General features: G+C 36.0%; 1 long non-coding RNA gene across 2 annotated transcripts in view; it reads right to left on the bottom strand.

Moving 5' to 3' along the window:
• Positions 1 to 7,500, bottom strand: part of LOC138039974 (uncharacterized) — a 12,074-nt gene that overhangs the window by 2,978 nt on the left and 1,596 nt on the right. For both annotated transcript variants that reach the window (XR_011130669.1, XR_011130668.1), the window contains exon 2: positions 11 to 207. This is a non-coding gene — a long non-coding RNA (uncharacterized lncRNA). The remainder of the gene's footprint in view (positions 1 to 10; positions 208 to 7,500) is intronic.

Here is a 7,500-nt window from a genome sequence, read left to right as displayed (position 1 = left end):
GACATCTTACCAGTAAGTACTATACATCTATGAATGTACAAACAGTTCTTTTGTAACACCCAGTGGCCGACCAAGTTCGTTGTCGTTTTGCCTGCAGGCTATCACTTCTTTTGTCATGTCTTCCTTTTTTTACTCAAAATAATGGGTCCCCAAGGTTCGCCACTGACACCACATTTATTTTCATCGGTGATTTCTTGGTGAATCTTTCTGAGAAATAAAAACAAACAAAGAAACGAACAAAAAACAATCAATTTTCTGTTCTAAAATACCAGTAATATTCTTTTCTATTGTATCACAGATTGCACAAGTAGTGTTCAAACAAAATTTTGGAGCAAGGGTGCTCTCCCTAGCCTGTGTGGCTATGGGTTTACACGCCCAGTACATAAGGAACACTTTTGATGGATGTCCTGTAACTGTGTTGGTGGGAAAATCAGGAAGGGGGAAGACATATAGCCTGAAGATGGGTCTTGCTATTCTTGGTAAGTTGCTCAGTTTGTTTTCACACGAATTAACCTAAACGTATCATGCGATAGGGGTCACTGAAACTCTCAAGGGTGAACAAAACTCACTAACTCCATAGGATGATAAAAGCTAGAACACTTGACTTGCACGTGATCAGTATTAAAGATTCCCATGGGGAAAGTCATGAAGTGTTTTATACCACAACTGAAAATTTACTCTTAAATTGCCATTGAGATCCTGAAGGGTGTGGGGTTGGAGGAGGGTTTAATCCCTTTATGGGTTTCATAGTTACTCTACTCTTAAGTTAGGTATGTATTTAAGGAGAAGTTACTTTTTCATTATCACTAAGACCATCAACAAAAGCCTTTCACAATGCCTATAACACAGGTCTAAACTAAGTAACTATTAAAAGGCTTCCCTGAAATGGAGTGTAACATTTTTGGTCAGGTCATAAAATTAGTAGGGTAGTGAAAAGTGCAAATTTTGGTTATAAATCGGTTGAGGGTGTCGGGAAGCCGGCAGCACATAACCGCCCAATTTTACTGAGAGTACCCAGTTGAGCAAAATTAAAATTCTGCATTTATAATTAATATCTGTATTGCAAGTGTTTATTCCTGAGTGAGAACAAAACAGTAAACAAAAGCTCACTTACTGGTACGCTACAGCATAAAGTCAATACTATAACAATGATCTGCTCACATGCAAGAGCCAGGTTCAGCTCTTGACATGTTGTCTCAAGGTGGGAGAAGGTGTCAAAAAATTAAGAACCCACCACAAAGTATTTGAAATGTGCGACTTTAAATAAATGTCATTGTCACTGTTTCATAGGCATGTTGAAACACTGCACGAAGACATCTTCCAAGGAGGCTATATTGAAAGCAGGTAGCGTTAACTCCATGGGCGTTTTCATAGATGACCCACAAAGCATTGCCTGTCTCAGCGATGTTTTCGTGGATTTTTACTCGGGCTGTACAAAGTCAACCATAGCCCGAGGAAAAGAGGCAGTCCATTCAGCACTCTTCATGACGTCCAATGAAGTGGTGAACGGAACAGCACGGTAAATTTGAAAACATTTAGCAACACTTTTTTTTTTTTTTTTCAAATTAATTACCCTCACAGCCAGGCTGAATACTAAGAGAACAATTGAATACAACAGGAATACCAAAATTAAGGCATATCACTTCAAAGGGAAAACAAAGTACTGAAAATATTAATGAAGCCCATGTGTTTTACACTGATGTTTGGCATATAAGGAAATATATGAGAGGCTATCAAATCAAATAGTCATGCAACCAAAGGAGAACATCATGAAAAGATTAACCTCACAATTATGCAAGGCATGCAATTAATGCAAAGTTGATGTTTCCACAGGTAAATTCTGTTTGGTCTAAAAATAGTAGACATTCCTGGGATATTAACACAACACAGGCCCTCAATTACATGTAATGAATTTCATCAAAAAGCATATATGATAGCTAAAATGACATACATTTTATATCTTTCAGGGAGATCAGACGAATCATATATATCCCATTCACTGGTGAATCAATAAGGGGATTGACACCAGACGAAATTAGGGCACACATCGAATACAAGAGGATTCTCAATTCCGGAGGGCTCTCTGCATCCATTGGTTCCATAATTGCATTGGGAACTCGCTTCTCAACAACTGGGGTCAAAGAAGTAACTGATGAGTATATCAACACTGTTGCCCCTATTCTGAAGGGAACATTGAGCGATATAGTTCCAAGTTATGCCATTGTATTGTGGTTTGCTAAGCAGGTACATTAATTAAAAATTGATATCAATGTCATTATATTTAACAATTAAGATCATTCGCATCAGGCTCAATGAACACTGGACATTATAATTTACCTTGACTGCTTCTCGGTAAATATTTACCAATGCTCACTGAGATGTGAATATCAGGAACTACAAAATGACCGACTACACCTGTGCAACTGTAGTGTTAATGATAAGCTTAAGATGGCTCCCTATAGTTCTACGATTGCATGTAAGGATATCATGAAAGCTCAAGTAATCAGCACACACTCAAAGGAAAACATCAGTGCATGTTTTTCGATTCTTCATATGTCAACACGAGCACAAAAAGCAAAACGGACAATGTATTTTCTTGTATCTCCTGCAGTAAATTTTAACTTTCGGCTCAGTTGTAACCAGATACAATTCCTATAAAATATCCTATTTTTGTTAAAATCTGTCATAGCAAATCTAATTTATTTAGAAGAATGACAGATTTTAATTTAAAAAAAAATTGAAAAAATCTTCTGAACAACAAACTTTTTACAATTCAAAATGTCAGGCAATATCATTTCTATGATGTGGCACAATATGAAAAATTTCACCGAAGGAAAGTATATTGAAAAGTGTGTAGTTCAGGCCAAAATGGGGAATACATCTGCCTGCCATCATCATTTGTTGCCATGGTGATGCCCTTAATCCAAAATTTGACAACCAAAAATGAACACTCCATGGGGAGGGTGTTCGCAAATACTATAGGGAGCAACCTTAAGTTGGCCTACAGTTTTGATGGCTTATAACAGACCAACTTCTAACCCTTTTGAGAAATGCTCCAAGGTGTTTTTCCTTTCTCTGTTTAAATGTTTGCGTAAGTCTATATGAAACTACGAATGCATTCCTCTCAAGAAATTTGGTCAGTGATTCAAGATCTCTCAGATCATGGTGAATCAGAGGAACAGATGAATCCACTCTGGCCAGTGATCAATGATTTGGTAAATGAAAACAAGGCAAATGATAATTATATTTCAACTTTAATTTTTTCCAGATTTGTGGTATCCTCTCTAGCGAATACGAAAACGTATTAGACTACTTTATGACCACTGTAGCCCCATTTGCAATTAAATTCCAAAGCCAGGACCTGGAAAAAGACCAGTTGGCTGATGCCCCGAGACTAACTACTTCCGACTTGTTGGAAAACGTGGTTAAGGACATAGTCAAATTTGTAGTGGAATCAAGTGCAGAAGAGGTAACCACAAAATATTGTTATTGTGTCATTTTTATTCTTGGCTTAAAAAAACTTTCTCCTACAAGGGTCAGGGTCATTTTTCAGTCATAGATCGACAGTAATACACAACTACCTAATGCATTTACTATAACATAAAATTCACCCAGCAAAAATAATTAGACAATCATATTCCATAACACAATGCCGTTAAAAAGAATGTTAAAATAAACTAGAAGTTAGTTTAATCCTGGACAAGTTATCATGGTTTGCTGATGAAAGATATCATTTGCTACACTGCGTCGAGGCTGGGGTTGGCTTTCTTTCAGGTTAAACTATTTACAGTCAGGTGTTCCTAATACAATTGTAACAATCTTGGCAGGTGAAACAAGTGATCAGCCTTGGTAGAACGGACAATGTGCCGTGCATTGTTGTGCAACCAACATTCTATGATCTCACCCCATACGGAAGTTCAGAAGTACATGCCATCCTCCACAAGCTAAAGAAAGGCAAGAGCCAATGCCGAAAAGTCAATCACAAAAACATGCGGGTGACATACATGTACCAAACAGCCTTTGGTGAGCAGTTGGAAACTGTGATGAAAGGTATAAAAGTTTTATAAAAGTCAACAGTACCAATTAAACAATTTTACTTATTATTGAATATCCCAGGGGATTTAGTGTTGACTTTTGGGCATGGTTCATCATCGGCCATAAATCCTAATATGATCAGTTTCTGAAAGTTTTCATATCATGTCATCCATCAGACTGAAGTGACTCTGATCTAGTTTTAAAGCTTAGGTAAGATATATTTCTTACCTTTTCATATCGTATCTTTTCTTATTAAATTACTTTTAGCCCTGAAAAGTAAAGCAAAGGGAAACGGAGAGCAAGAAATAATAGATAAAAGCGACAAAGAAAAAGGCGACACGAATAGTGACACAGAGGCAAGAGAAGAGGAAAGGGCCATGGAAGGAAAAGAAGAGGAAACCGATAAGGATGAAAGTGTAGAGGAAAGCAACGAAGACGGAAGTGAAGAGGAAAGCGACGACCAAGGAGGTGAAGAAGAAAGTGATGAAGGAAGTGGAGAGGAAAGTGACGAAGAAAGTGATGAGGGAAGTGATGAAGGAAGTGACGAAGGGAGTGACGAAGGAAGTGAAGAGGAAAGTCACAAAGAAGAAGGTAAGAAAAGGGGTGATGTCGATGAAGATTTAACATTCATGTATGACAGAAGAGCCCACAAGGGAGAGTGATGCAACAACGTGTGTGTGTGTAGGTGGGAAATGGCAGGATGAAGCGCCTCCTGGTCACAAAACTGTAGAATAAACAGAGGAGGAAGATGGGCCCCTTACAAAAAACAAAGAAAGTTAACCATTTTGAACCTTTTTTTTTCTCTTACGAATATTTGTCACAAAAAAAGGATCCATACAAGTACTCTCAAGCCAAGATGGTACAAAAGCTACAACAATAAAGCTGCATTAAAAATAAAAGAAATTTTAATGTATTTGTTGCAGATGGTCAAGACGAAGACTCTGGTTTGACATATGAAATTCATCCTAAGGTTATCACAGGTAGACATTTTTGATTGTTTTACAAATATTTCATATATGTAGTATTACTAGTAGTTTGATTCATGTAACAGTAATGAAGCCTGAATGATCATTCAATCACTCTTTTTGTCCTAATGGTAACAGGTACAAATTCAAGTTGATTTACACAGTAACTTTTTGTTTTATTTATTGCTTGTTGGTATTGAACCTTATTTGACTGCTTTGATTTAATTGAACAAAATGCAATTATTAATATTTTTTTATGCAGTAGAGGAATCAGCTAAAAGTTTGCAATTTACAGAGGAGGAACCTGGGCCCCCAACCAAAAAAGCAAAGGAAGGTAACCATATTGAAGATTATTTTTTTTTACAAATACTGGTATCTGTAGCAAAAACAGGATCCATAAAAGGACTCTCAAGCCAAGTTGGTACAAAAGATCCAACAATAAAGCTGCATTAATAAAGTAATTTTAATGTACTTGTTACAGATGGTCAACACAATGACTCAGGTTTGAGAGATGAAATTCATTCTGGGATTATCACAGGTAGCCATTTTCAATTGAAAATTATTTAAAAAAATAGTCCATATAGTATAACTAGTAGTTTATATGTGCTGTCATTAGTTTTTCCCAGTACTGTACTACTAACCTAACCTGAAATGATCAATCAATCACTCTATTGCTCCTAATGTTAATAGGTACAAACTCAAGTTGATTTACCCAGTAACATCTGGTTTATTTACTGCTAGATGGTACTGAACCGAATTCTACCACCTTGATTTTTTTTAAGCAGTAGAGGAACCAGCTGAAAGTCTAGAGGTAACAGAGGAGGAAGCTGAGCCCCCGCCCTCCAAAAAAAAGAAAGGTAAACAATAATAACTACTGTTGTTTTATCATGAAAAATTGTTGTAAAAAATGAGATCTATAACAAGACTCTCAAGCTAAATTGGCACAAATGCTCAAACAATAAAGCTGCACTAGAATTAACTGTTTGTAATGTACTTGTAATGTACTTGTTGAGGTAAAGGCAAAGTCTCATCTTTGTATGATGATATTCATCCTGGGATTATCACAGGTAGCAATATTAAATTGATATATATATTTTTCAAATATTTCATATTAACTAGTTTACATGTTTGCAAGGAAGTGGGAAGTGCTAAACTGCTACAAATATTTCTTCTGGGATTGTTGGTACCTGGTTGGTCTACTTACAATAATCGAGACAGAGAAATTTGAGTCTTGAAAATTTTGAAGCTTTTGAGTTTTGAAAATTGTGCTTACTGCTGTGTTCCTTACCACATTGTATTTCAAATTCAACAATTTAAAACATTTTAGAGCATCTGAGATAAATTTAAACACATAATCAATCTAGAATCTATGACTGAATGGGTTTCAAAACTTTAAGGTGGCTATGAACTCCACATACAGATCTTTCAATGCTGTGCCAAAAGTGTCATAAATATTCAGGTAATTCAAAATATAATATTTCAAAGCGAAATGTTTGAATTATACGCTCTAACACCAATTTTAGGCTATGGCATTTACCATTTGTTAATTATAGCAGGTCGTAATGTCACTATAATAATTACACCAATAGTGGGCTGTTTTCGGATAGCATGATAGTTATAGCAGCAATTGAGAAATGATGGGTATAGTTACCCATCATAATCTATGGGTAAGTCTTGGAAAGTTCTGGAAACCCTTTACTAATCAATGGTTTTAGGATGAGGGGAGGGGGGGGGGGAGGCTATTGAAACATGTTTGGGCATAGGGGTGCGCTCTAGGGTTTGAAATCCTGCCTCTATTTAGGACAAAAAGAAATTAAATTTAAAAATTCTAACCTACATAGGACAACACCCTCTATTTTAAGAACCTGTTTGGGACTAGAGACAAAATACAATCTCTTGTTTTAAAGGAATTTAAACTGTTTCAGAAGCAATTCCAATCAGAGAATAATATTTGATGCACCGGAAACCCAGTTATTACATCGGTACACTTGAACTTGACAAAATGCCTTGAACCTTTAAGCTCTAAATTTGTTGACGCAGCAAAATGTCATCATTACATCAAAAGAGAGGGGATTTTTTAAAATTCTTCTCTTTTCTTTATATTATTTTTTTAAAATTCACATCACATCGTACAAGACCCTAAGTTCTTCATACATCAATAATTATGTAATGTCACACAACTGTTTATTTGTGGTTGCATGTATCGTCCTCATTCACAAATTTTTCTTGGCAGGAAAGAGAGCAAGAAGAGCAAAGAAGAATTAAAGAAGAAAGCACCTATCATTGTAGTGGAATTTCTTTGTTTCTGTTTTTTTGCTTTTGTAAATTATATCACTACACATATTGCCATTTCATAATAAAGAAAAGCTCAGGAATGGAGTGTCATGTGTGTATTGATATGAAAACAATAATGATTGAGACAAACACAACTATCAGGTTGTATAGGGCTGGTAGGATCCGGGATTAGCTTTTTTCAATATTGGATAAGGACCATTCTACA

This window comes from Montipora capricornis, chromosome 1 (assembly GCF_036669925.1).
Source record: "Montipora capricornis isolate CH-2021 chromosome 1, ASM3666992v2, whole genome shotgun sequence".
NCBI classification, from domain to species: Eukaryota; Metazoa; Cnidaria; class Anthozoa; order Scleractinia; family Acroporidae; genus Montipora; species Montipora capricornis.
The sequence above is the reverse complement of the archived record's forward strand: the minus strand, read 5'-3'. Positions and strand labels throughout refer to the sequence as shown.